We start from the raw sequence: 13,692 nt of genomic DNA, 5'->3' as shown, positions 1-13,692 counted from the left end.
TGGGCTTTTATTTTCAGAGTGCTTAATTTTGTCAAGGCACTTTAGTGCTCACTTGAGTGTTCTGAATATAAAAGCTCTGCCCTGGAGAGAGCACATTTATCACCTATGAGTGATAGTGCAACGTGAGGTTACCAGGAGCAGGGATGTTGCCACCGTTAGAGCAGATATAGATGGCTTCTAACAGCCCCTGATGCAGCCTCAACTCCACAGAGGTGAAGCTCATTAAATCCACTTACAATTACCTTCTATAATGAACGGGAAACAGTGACATTTTTTTAATCTCAGATCCTAAGCATTTTGTTGGCCAGCAAATAAGTTACTGATAAAGACTTAACTTCTATACTTTACTGGACCGACGGGAATCAGGGTTATTTTTTGTTTGCTTATTTATTCCCTCAAGCAGACATGTGAAGATAATCAGCATGACCACTACTGAGAGCTATTGATATTCAACACTTACTAGGTGCCACAAAACTCAGCCGAGAGCTTCATATCATCTGCCTTACTTTGCTTATCACAACAAATTTATTACTTGATTTCATAAGAGGAAACTAAAAACTAGAGTAGTTAAGGAACATGCCCATGGCCCCTTGGCTGGTAAATCCTTGTGTATCTGAATCTTAACCACTGTATTACATTTTCTTCCTTGATGTATTGAAGATCTATTTTTATAAGATGGAGATGTGTCATAATTTAAATCAAGTAAAGAGAAAAGACCATGGAAACATGTTTTATTTTTTTTTCTTGTTGAGTGAGGGTCTTTCAGTAGTATAGTAACCAATGAGTATTCTCATTCAACCTACAAGGAATCGAGAGACAGGGGAAGAGCAGTCATTAGTAATTCTGTCCCTTTTTCATTCCTGAAAATCCAAGTATCTTGAAATTGGATTAATTGGTCACTCAGACTAAAGAGATATATTAGGTAGTAATGGCCTGGTATATCTATCAGGGCAACTGGCTGCTAGAACAAGTAGAGTTTTAATAAGGTAGAAAAGACAAGGGAACTTAGAGGTTAAAGAGAAAGGATAAAGACCCTTACAAGTCCAAAGAAAAGAGCACAGCTTTGAGAGTGTGTGCCATTAAATTGAGGACAAAACGTCATGTATGGAATCTGAATCTTGCATAGCTGAATCTCTCAGATGCACAGAGCACAAAGAAAAAAGAAATTCAGTGAATGTAGTCCAGATAACAACAGCAATAAAAGAATTTCTTGGGAGTTTCCCAAATCTGTATTAGTAGGCAGAACCATATCTTCAGAGGGAATTAGTTATAATTTAGGAGCTACATTTCCTGAATGGCTCTGATTCAAACATGCAGAAAATCTTTGCAACCCTGACGGGCAGCAAGAAATTTTTTTCTTCCATAGTATTATTCTCTGAAGTTACATAAAACTGTCTATTTCATCATGTTATTTATATCCACACTCCCCTTTTTTCTCACTTCACAGTGACCACTGTATCACTAGTCTGTTAATAGTTTTATACAATTATGCTCATTCATATTCTCTTTTCAGATAAGAAATTCAATTAGTTTAAATTCTTATCACTATAAATGACCAAATAGTTGAGCAAACTGGAGAGTAAAATGTCTTAAAATAAATATGGATACAGTATTACCTATTGGCACTGTATTCTTACTATTGGGGATTGTGCTCTCAGGGTATATAGCATCACCAAAAACTATCAATGAATGTAGCAGTTAGCTATGATAACTACTCCAGAGGTTAGCAAGTTAAATAACAACCTTTTATTTGTTCATGGTTTTGTGGTTGGCTGGGTAGTTTTTCTAGTGTGGGTTCACTTACATAACTACATTCATGTGATGGGTTTGCTGGGCCTCTCTTTTCTGTTACTGATTCATCTTCAAGGGAGACTAGTCTGGGCTTTTTTTTTTTTAACTCTATATTCAAATTCCAGTTAGTTAACATACAGTGCAATATTAGTTTCAGGTATACAATATAGTAATTCAACACTTCCATACAACAGCTGGTGCTCATCACAAGTGCCCTCCTTAATCCCTGTCACCTATTTAATCCATCCTCCCACCCACCTCCCCTCTGGTAACCATCAGTTTATTCTCTGTAGTTAGGAGTCTGGTTCTTGGTTTGCCCCTCTCTCTCATAGGTTAGGCTTCTCTACGTGCAGTTTCAGGAAGCACTGCCAGAGTATAATCCTCAATGCTTATTCAGCATCGACTGCATCCAGTTTGCCCTACTGGACAAGGCAAGTGAGGCCAAGCCCCATGTCAGTAGGGAAGGAGACTACACAAGGGTAATTCATTGGGGGCCTTTAACATAGCAATCTACCACAATCAATTACTCTTCTTTCTGACTTCATATGAGAGGTTTTAAGCTAGCACTTCCACCTAAAACTCCAGAGTAAGTCATGCTTGAGCACTGACTGCTGTCCAAATAGAAAAGATAAAAGTCTCATGGCTGAGGCAAAAGTTACTTCATTTGTCAAACTATCACCTGATTATTCTTGCCTCCAATCCATTCCTCTATTCCTTTATCCACTTCCCTCCCACTGACTTATGTCTTGCTATAAACATCCTTTTCTCTGTCTTCTCTTTTAGCACTTTTATTAGTTAGAGATCAACCGGAGAGGCAGAACCAGTAGGAGATATATATATTAAAAGATTGACCACAAGACTCATGCTGATTGTGGGGGCTGGCTAGAAAAGTCAGGCAAGCTGGGACTCTGGGACATGAGATGAAGCTACACAGCCCACAGATGGAATTACTGCCTCAGGGAAACTTTAGCTCTTATTGAATCAAGCCCACCCAGATTATCTAGGTCAATCTCCCTTACATCAAATCAACTAATTAAAGACTTTAATCATCTCTGCAAAATACTTTCATAGCAACATTCAGATTTATGTTTGATTGAATCACAAGGAACTGCCATCTAGCCAAGGTGACACATCCAAAGACCACCATATCACTTTTCAATACTTGCTTTACAAAAGCAAATTCAAAATTTTGTGGGCCTTAGCCACCACTGTTTTTGTTTTTTTTTTCTGAAAATGGTATGTTCTCTATAAAGTCTACCCTGGCTGCCTGTGACTCACAATACCTATCTAATATTATATTCCTGTAACATTTTATTCTTACAGACTTAGGGGCAGAAGCTTGTCATGTAAATTTCTAATTTTTAGGTTGCTTTACTGTTTTTTTCTTTTCTTTTTCTCTGTTTTTTTTTCTTTTCCAGTTTTCTAATACCTACTAGTGTTCACTAGTGATCACTCTATAACTGATTCCCTACATAAAACATCCTCTGTTTAAATACCTGATATGTTTGATATAGTTTGCTTAACTATAGAGAACAAAATGATGGTTACCAGAGGGGAGGTGGGGGGGGTGGATTACATAGGTGATGGGGATTAAGGAGGCCACTAGTTGTGATGAGTACCAGGTGTTGTATGGAAGTGTTGAATTACTACATTGTACACCTGAAACTAATATTTCACTGTATGTTCGTATATATACGAATAGCTTGAGTGCAGTGTTGGTAATGCATATGTATATCTTTTTGTTTTTCTTCCCTCCATAGCTATCTTTCTATTGATGCATCAATCCATCTGCGCATCATTCTATTCTTCCCACAGAACCCAATCTACCATGGTCTTTATCATCTCTGTTAACAGCTACTTCATTTCTCTAGTTTCTTAGGTCCAAACCCTGGGGTTAATCTTGACTCTTCTTTTCCTCTCAGACACCATACCCAATATGTCAGTAAATTCCATTGCTGTCCTTTCAAAATATTTGCACTTCTCAACACCTGTCCCATCACTACCTCAGTCTCAGCCACCTTCATTTTAATTCTTGAGAGGATATTGCTTGCGATGGTCATGGTAATCTTTTGTAAATGACTAAACAATAATATAAAACTTACACGTAAATGTGGCTTTTTTTTCCAGTGCCTTCTGGCATTTGCTTTTTCCTTCTGCCTAGAATGCTCTCTCCTGGAATTCACCTGGCTTATTTTCAAAATTCCTTGAGGTCATTACCAAAAGTCCACTTTTCAGTTTAGCCTTTCATAGGCTCCATCTCTTATATTTTGCACACCACTCATTTCCTCCTTTATTTTTTTCCTTTATTATTTTTCTTGTTTATTATCTGTATTCCCCTCATATAGCAAGTCAGCTTCATGAAGGCATATTTCTTGATGACTTTGTTCTTTGCAATATTCCCCAATTCCAGAACAGTTCCGAATATGGAATAGATACTCAAAATTATTTGTTGATGAATGAATGAATGAATGAATGAATATTATTCAATTGATACAATGACACTGGATGACAATATTATTAAGAAAAAACAAAGAATAAAGACAGAAAACTATTCTAGTCAATGTATGCCAAAGTAAAAATGAAAAAGTATTAGCTTATTTTTCAGCTTTACAAAAATTTCAGAAGGTTTTCTCTCATTGCAAATAACTACCCTAAAATATTATGGGGCATTAGAAGGAAAAATGAAGTAAAATGTAGAACCATGAAAGAATATTTTCAATAATGGATAATAAGTTTCATAGACATGAAATTGAAAAACATGCTTCGGTAGTTAACAGAAGGGGTAGTTTTCAGTATTAATGTAGTATTTAAGATCTACTCTTTTCACAGAGTTCAGAGAAGCTTGAAAGATCTAAAGCTAAGAACTAAATTAGGAATTTGTGTGAATTTAAAGGGTGTTTTAAAATCCCTGAAATCCAACTAGGGACTATCCTTTGCACTACAAGTTAAAATCTGAGGAATGGAAAAAAATGCAAAACCCTATGTCTGTTCTTATCTAATTATGGAGATCAGTCCTAAAGCCATGAATAGTTAAGTAGCAAGGGGGAAACAAATGGATGAATGCATGAATGAATGAATGGATAATTGCATATATATATATATATAATATATATATTGTATATATATATATTTTGTAGCTATGCGCATATATACATATGTATATATATATGCGCATAGCTACAAAATTTCTAGAAGGAAATATACAGTTAATGGCTAAATGAAAGGAACTATATTAAGTGTTAGAAAACTAGGTACCAATTATACACAAAAAAGCAAATCTATGTATCAGTTGGTTGACCTATGAAATAAAATCCACCACATCAACATTAAGATTTAAAGGAAAATATACCCCAAACAGTACTTGACATCCATCCAAATTTCCTAGATATGACAGTTCTACTTTATTGCTATTTTGATATTGTTATATGTAGAATATATAAGGAGTGGCATGATAATAAATGAGCTACCTACCAATCCAGTATTTGGTTTTGAAGTAGTATGACATAGTGAAAATAATTTGAACGAAAAAAAAAGAATCTAAGATTTAAATATTTTCTACCATTTGTTAAATGTTTTCTTGGAAAAATCTTGACCTTTCTAAGCCTTGATTCCTCATATATAAAATGGGGATATTCTAGCTATTTATTGCTGTGTAACAAATTACTTTAAACTCAGTGGCTTACGACAAATACCATTAATTATTTTATTATATCTTATGTTTTCGTGTGTCATTAATTTGTACAGGGATCAGCTGGACAATTTCTCTGATGACTCTCACAGTGTTGACTGACATCACCCCTGGTATTGATTTTGAAAATAGTTTGGACTAGAGGGTCATAGATTGTGTCACTTCCTTATCTGGCATTTTATGTGTGAGATGTTTAGACTCAGCTGGGATTAGTTGACTGGAGCACCTACTTGGTGGTCTCTCTAGCATGACACCCTCAGAGGAACTGGATTTCATTGTGGCTTATGACTGGAGTGAAAGTTTTCTAAGGAAAGGTAATGGAATGCCTCAGCCTAAAAACTCGTTCCGCATCACCTGTGTGTTCTTTCCACTATGGCACTCACAGAGATGATCTACGTTCAAGGTGAGGACACAAAGGCTCCATCTCATGATGAAAGCATTATCAGAGGGTTTATGGCCATATTTTATCTGCTTCAGGGAATAATATTTCCTACCTCATTAGAGTTATTATGAGAGTTAAATAAAATTTAATATATATGAATCAGGTTTACTGAAATACTTGGAAAAGAAGCATGCTGCATGATTATCTCCCAACAACTGTTCCTACAAAGTGCCATCTTTTCTAGGGTCCATTTATCTCTAAATCTGTAAAAATTATCCATCATATATCATAAAACAGTGAGTCCTTCTTAGGTTTTCCAAGAATGCCTTCTTTTCCTGGGTTTTAAGAACAGATTAGTCCATAGGCATTTGAAACCCCAAATTTTCATTCAGTTAAAATATTTTCTTTCCCTTTATCTTTTGAGAGGGATGGGAAAGGAAGGCTTCCATTATTGTTCTTAGCTGATATTTTCTAATACCAGATAGTTATTTTGTGACATGATAGAAGGTAGGAAAGGTATAGGGCAAAGGAGGTCTTACTCGTAGTTGAATCTTTTAGTGGTACTCATCAGATGTGGTGGATATCCAACGCCATTTCTTGTGTCACTTCTGTGGACCTCTTAAGTTACTCAATGCATGTGATAATCTCCAGTTGGCCACATCCATCTGCATTTAGCTTTTACCTCTAGCACCTCTGGCCTCCTTATGCCAAAGAAAGCTTTGTCTTTGAAAAAAAAGGAAATTGATTGGCCTAGAGTCATTTTCAAGACAACTTATAGCCATCTTCTTTCTGATACATGGAGATCACACAGGCGTCCTTGCTGAGGTGAACTCTGGAAGTATAGCTTATTTTCAGTGAAGCCTTTTTTAATTATTCTGCTATAGGCTACTTCAGCTAGTCAAAGCTGCTAACCTTTAGATGTTTTAGGCATGAGTCAGATAGCAGTCACTGCTTCCTTCGAATTCCAAGATGTGCATTCAGATTCTCCAAACTCTTATAATATCTCTTCCTCTCATGTGAGAGTAAAGTAATCTCCCATCCCCCATTTTTCACAGTGATTGACATGGAACAGTGGAATACAGAACGTTGACAGTTTCTTCAAAGCAATCCTAAGGTCCGCTTTCTCTAATTCCTCGCATCTTTTATTTTTATCCCTAAGTTTAATAAAGAGCTAAGAATTTCAATGTCATTTTTAGAATTTCTTCACGCATACCCTGCCTATGTGATATGATATTTGGACTTTTTGAAAACATGGCACTAAAAATTTGATGCCCATTAAAAGGGGGGGGGTCATGTCGTTTCCCCTTAAATATGAGAAGGTTTGATTAATGGAATATGGTGGAAGTAACATCATGTGGCTTTGATGCTGGGTCATAAAAGATGATAGAGCTTCAGCCTTGTTTGCTAAAATACTTGCACTGGAATTCCTGAGCTTCCATGTAAGTAAGTAGTCCAAATACCTTGAGGCAGCCAGACTGTACACCAAAGTCACATGGAGAGGCCACATGTAGGAATTCCAGTCTGCAATTCTAGTTTTTCAGTCCTCTCAGCTCAAGTGCCAGACATGTGTGTAAATGAGCCTCCAGATGATTTTGGCTCCTAATTTTGGAGTCATCCCTAGCCTCACAATCAGCTAAGATATATGTTGTATACAAATTCCTGACCCACAGAACATGTGAGCATAAGAAAATGGTATCTTATGCTTCTGAATTTTGGATTATTTTGTCAAAACTGCAGTAACTGGAACAAGTACCTTATGTATGTGTGTGTATATGTGTTTTTCCCAGCTTTGGGATCTCAATCAAACCTGAGTAAGATAGAGTCCTATATTAATGTATTGTCACATAAAGCATTTGGAACCCAAGATGAACTTAATAAAAGATAGTTGTTATTCTTCTTGAATAACACAAGAAACAAAAACTTTACAAGATTCCTTTACTTTCAGTATGACAGGTTCCAAAAGTCCTTAAAGCCATTTTTATAACACATGCCAGTAGGAATGAAAAGGGGCTGCACACCCAGTCTATATCATTCCATGATTTGCCAAAGCATTTGCTTGTTAGCATGTCAGAATACAGCACCATTCATAGGACATGTGATCTGACTCATAACTAAGGATTATATGTACTTCTACTATATACAGTCAGTCAAATGCAGATGATGGTATCTGGGAGAAAGCTGAGGAACTCCATTCAAATAAATATTAGAAAATCTCATTAGATCAGAAACCAAAATGTCAAAAGTAAAGAAAATGCTTGAACAGCCTTTGTTCCCACCCACAACTTCTAACTCACAGTGAGTCTGAAGAATCATGAAATCATGGGGAGCTCTGGGGGACTAGTATGGTACTTGATGAGAGTTGCTCAAGTCTTCAGACTTGGTAGAGGAAATTCACACACACCGAGAGGACTCATCTGTTTAAGAAATGCATCTTACTTTGTCAGTGATTTTGCTCCTGACAAGTTATAAACAAATGGACATTTTACAAATATTGAATACACTAGGAGAGCACACTAGGTCAAGAAATATATTTTGCTTTAATCAAATGAAGGTTTTTGACAGTTTGATAAGCCCATATTTTAATGTACTTTAGTCCAAATTCCTCAATACTGTTTACTATATTGTAGCGGATATTTACAGAGTTGTTTGCTTACCCCTTATGTTATCCTGAAAGAGCTCCTTCTGTAGTCCTCATGGTGATATGCTTGCTAGACTTATATCAATCAAGCTTAAATTATCTCCATTCAAGAGACTAGCCAGGGAAAAAATTCTTATTGTCTTATCTTGGGCCAACTGCCTATCTCTGCAACAATTGATTAGATATAAAAATGAATACTGGTGCCTACCATGTCAACTGTATAAGAAGTTATTTCAGTAACATGACAGGACTGAGCAAGCAACTTGAGTATCCACATGTGAAGCAAAGAAAGATAAAATTATAGCCTATCAAGTAGAGAACGTGTCAGCGGTGAGCATGGAGAATGAAGACAACAGAGAGAGGAACAAACACAAATCATAAAGAGGAATCCTAATATAAGTTCTGAACTCCCTCCTTTCTTTAGGCTAAAGAGATCCTTGATCTTTGGTTCATGAGATATCACATTAGGTATATAATATATCCTTCCTTTACTTATTTAAGCTAAGAACAATATGTTTCTGCATGTTGCTCCAACAAAAATCCTAAAACACTGAAGCTTCATATTTTAACATTGTCTTTTCATATGCTGAAATTTAGCCAGACAAATGTCTCCTAGATCCCTGAATTTCATATTCTCCTTCCCCTTGCTGGTTACTTGCACATATTATTTGTCCTGCCTTTTCCCTTCCTACCTTGACTGGACTGACCCAGCTTATTCTTGAGTATACTCTAGATCTCAGCTTAAAAACAATTTATTTTGAAAGCTGTTCTTGATCCCTCACATCAGGCTTAAGTTCTCCTCAATAATCTCATAGTCCCAGTATATGTCCTACTATAGAAGGTATTTCACTAAATTTGTGTCTTCAAACAGATTGGTAGCTCTTGAAGATACAGAGACCTGGGCCATTGTTAGTAACCATCTTATCTCCAGGTCCTATAATATTGCCTGTCACATGAAGGTATTCAATATCAATCCCTCAAATAAATGTACAGGTTTACATAAAGAAAACAATGCACATACACACACTAAAGATATATAAATCACATTGGCTATAAGGGCAATGGACATAACAAAAATTTATTCTTTTTCATCTGAATAGTTTGTGCATGTCTCTCTTTCTAACCTTGACTTCCTTCTTTTCTTCCAACTAAGGTATTTCATTTGTTTGTTTATTTGTTTATTTCTGGATCTACCTTTACAAGTTTCTCAACTCAAGACTCTTTTTTTCCCTCCTTTTCCAGCAAAACTCAACAATTTTGTGTCTTATTCCTTCATATCCTTCTTATGGACAGGGCACTCATTGACATATTAGCACATTAGCCGTTGCTTACATGGCAATGAGCTTTCCTTTTTCAGTATATAAATAGTAAGAATGACTTCTAAAGAAAATGTCTTAATCAAAAACATGGCTTGCATCCTAAGAACTTCATTCAAAGGCAGCTCAAAAGGAAGGTAATATTTTTAAGTAAGTAAGACCCTATATTCCTTAAATCAAATAAATAGCTGCCTATCCCCTTTTCTGTAGGGTCAATCCTACCTACACATAATTTTCAGTATACCTCATATATGAAGAGATAATTAATTATCCTTAGTTATTTTTAAGTTTATTTATTTTGAGAGAGAGAGAGAGAGAGAGAGAAAGAGAGAGAGAGAATGAGTGGGGGAGGGGCAAGGAGAGAGGGAGAGAGAGAATCTCAAGCAGGCTCTGCACTTTGAGTGCAGAGGCCAAAGTGGGGCTCAATCCCAGGACCATGAGATCATGATCTAGGTCAAAATCAAAAGTTGGATACTTAACTGACTCAAACACCCAGTTACCCCAATTATCTTTAGTCTTTTCAGCTCATGAGAATAAGTGCCTTGTAGACGATCAAACACAATAATATGTCACATAGATATATATGATGGCAATAAATAATAGAAACTAAATAATCCTCCCACTGATTCTGTTCTATTTAGTGAATTGCCCTTTCTTTCCAACATCCCGTAGTAGGTATCTTGCTCAAAGAAATATTGGGGGTAGGGAAGATACAGCCAATAAAAGTTACCACATCTAGCTGAAGAGAAATGAACAGTGGTTAGAACTCTTTCAGAATGGGTCATATTCTTTAATCTCTTTACTAAACACTTTGGGAATTTTCTTTGGTAAGTTTTAATGTTATCTCTGCTGCACTTTATTCATATCCTGTTATAGCATTTTACTATATTGTGCTATACTTTACTTCTCTGTTCTTGTCTCCTGTGGAATTGTTATTTATTCAAGAGACAGGGTCTTTGCTGTTTTGATTTGTATACCCAGAGCTTGGTACTGTTTATGCAGTCACTAAGGCTGTGTGGTAAAACAAAAAGAACACATTCTCATATTACCATTTACATGGATGCTTTAATGACATGGAAAAACCTAGCCCTCAAATGATCTTTACTACTTCCCCTTTACTGTTTCCTTCTGAAGATGCTATGGCACATTAATCAGGGTTCTGTTACATACTATCCAGAAAGGAATTAGCATGCACACCTCACTTGTGTTAAAAAGCAAAGGCGTAGCTTTTCTGCTTTCTTCCCAGCTATGAATATGTTTACTTCCACAATTTTTATTTACTCTCTTAGGGCTTCCGTGCTCGCTTCGGCAGCACATATACTTTCTTAGGGCTTCCATGAGATGGATATGTGCAAGTGTACATATCTGAAAATACATATATTGTTTAATTAAGAACGGTGCCTCTGCAAGACTTAAAAGTGTCAGACCCTTATGGCAGTTTGAAATTATGAAATTTTGAAACTTGTTCTCTAATTTAACCTGTTTCTATATACTTGTTTGCACTTTTATTTGGTAATATTCTTTACGATGAACCCCAACAGTTTTTCTCCATATTTCCATGCATTTTATGTATGGTTATTTTAAATTTTTGATTAAGTTTAAATTAGCTCATGTAATTCATCTTGATTATTATGTTCCACAGGCATATTTGTTCACCCACATTTTGTTCATTCTCTCTTAAAAATTTATTAAATATATATTTTATAACAGGATTTTGGACTGGGTGTTAGAGATATAAAAAACAAGATAGCAGTCCAGGAAATTACAGATTTGAAAAAACAAACAAATGCAGTTCAGTATTGATATATATATTGGGAGAGGTTTTTTTTGTTTGTTTGTTTTTTTGTCACAAAAGCTCAGCTTTAACTAGGATAAGCAAAAATGGGAACTACAAACTATGAGTGGCCCATTCTGGATCATGTACCCATCCTGAACAAATGAACTGTGCCCATGTAGCAGCAAGTGGGTGAGAGCCTCTGGTCATAAATCACTCCATATCAACAAACTGTGGCCATCGGGTCATGTCAATATTGTGTGGAATGGCTACTTCCAAGGCAATCAAATAACTGGGTAAGAAATAATTACTAGAAATGGGCACATGTACACAAAACTATTTTCCTAGCACAGTGTGTCAGTGATATTTTAGGAAACTGGGGTCACAATTAGGTTATATTTTAGGAGATGGAGTCGAGGGAGCTTCATAAATAAGGTATACCTAGATTTTAAGTCTTAATGATGAGTAGGTATTTGCTAGGTGGGTAGAGATTTAGAGTAGAATACTACTCTGGGCAATGGAGCAGCTGGAACAAAGGCTTGAGAGTGAAAGAGCCTGATGAGTTAAGGGCACAGTGTGTGGTCAGAGCATAGCTTATATCTGTGAGTGAGAGAAAGATGACTGCAGAGCGGGATTCAAGATGAGACACAGGTTGGAGGGGCAGAGGTGGCCAGTAGATTAGCTACTTTCAAAGTTTTAAGCAAGTAACTTTTCCTTATGAAATTAAAAGTTTACATGGAAATCTAATAAAACAGATAAATCACCGGCTTATTCTGGTTGAAGCCAGAGAGGTGAGTAAAGAGCAGAACTGGCTCTACTTGCTCTCACCACCCTTTTAGATTCCACCATCATACCTTGAGAACTAATGAGGTGGGCGATGTGGTAGTAGGCAAAGGGCTGACAAAACTGTATTTTTGAAAGAGCACTTCATAAACAGTATGGTTGGTATAATTGAGACTCAAAATGAGGATATTAGTTTAAAAGTTCAGTCTTAGTTTTTGAATGAAAACCTTAAACTATTTAGAGCTAGAATAAAGGGAAAGAAGCACTGTAACACCATCCCTTGGAAATTACCTAGCATTCCAAGATTTCAGCATTCAAAGATTCACGGCAACATGAGTGAATCTCAAATACATGCTTAGCAAAATAAGCTAGACATAAAAATGTAAATACTGCAAAATTTCATTTATATGAAATTTTAGACAAGGCAAAACCAATCTCTAGGGACAGAAAACACATCAGGGATTGCCTAGGGCCGTGTCTGCTTGTGATGCGGGGAATTGTGTGCAAAGGGGCACAAAGGAATTTATGGGGCTGATGAAAATGCTGCATATCTTGATTGTGGGGGGAGTCTCATGGAGGTATAAAAATTTTCAAAAATCATCAAATTATACATTTCAAACATGTGAATTGTACTGTTTACAAATTATACTCAATAAAGTGGATTTAAGAAAGAATAAACCCTCAATTCAGATTTGGGTCTATTACTAAATAACTGGGTGATACTAATAAATCCAGTATATCCTCTGAACCTCATTTGCTTAACTGCAGGAGAAGAATAATGAATAACACTGTCCAGCCCACCCAACAAGTTTGCTTATAAGCTAAAGTCAAATAGATAAAGGATACAAAAGTACTTTTTAAATGTAAATCACTATAGCATAAGTTATGAGATGTTATTATTGGATCAGAAAATTTTTAAATGGGATTATATTGTTCTTATAAAGGGTCTGGGATTAGGTATGTTTTAAAGGGCTCGGAAAGTGTTTGCCTACAAAGCCTGTCATAAACCCCTGTTCTTGGTTTAAAATCATACCAAAATTATTCTAATAATTTTTTAAAAAGCTAAAAAGATTAAGTAGTGAAAATATTCATTTTCCTCTAATTCAGCTACAGAATAAAATTATGAAAAGGTATAATTCATATATTATTCTTGTTAGAATAACTTTGTTTCGCCATCATCAAGAAGCATTTATAAGCCATTTACTATTCGGAAAGCCCTGTGTGCTTAAAAAGAAATATGAAATGTTTTAAGTTTAAGTCAAATTTCATGACTTACTGAAATGTTTTAATGAAAGCATTAATGATTTAATGTTAAAGCTA

The sequence above is a fragment of the Felis catus genome, chromosome C1 (genome assembly GCF_018350175.1).
Source record: "Felis catus isolate Fca126 chromosome C1, F.catus_Fca126_mat1.0, whole genome shotgun sequence".
In the NCBI taxonomy this organism is placed as follows: Eukaryota; Metazoa; Chordata; class Mammalia; order Carnivora; family Felidae; genus Felis; species Felis catus.
This window is presented reverse-complemented; position numbering follows the sequence as displayed.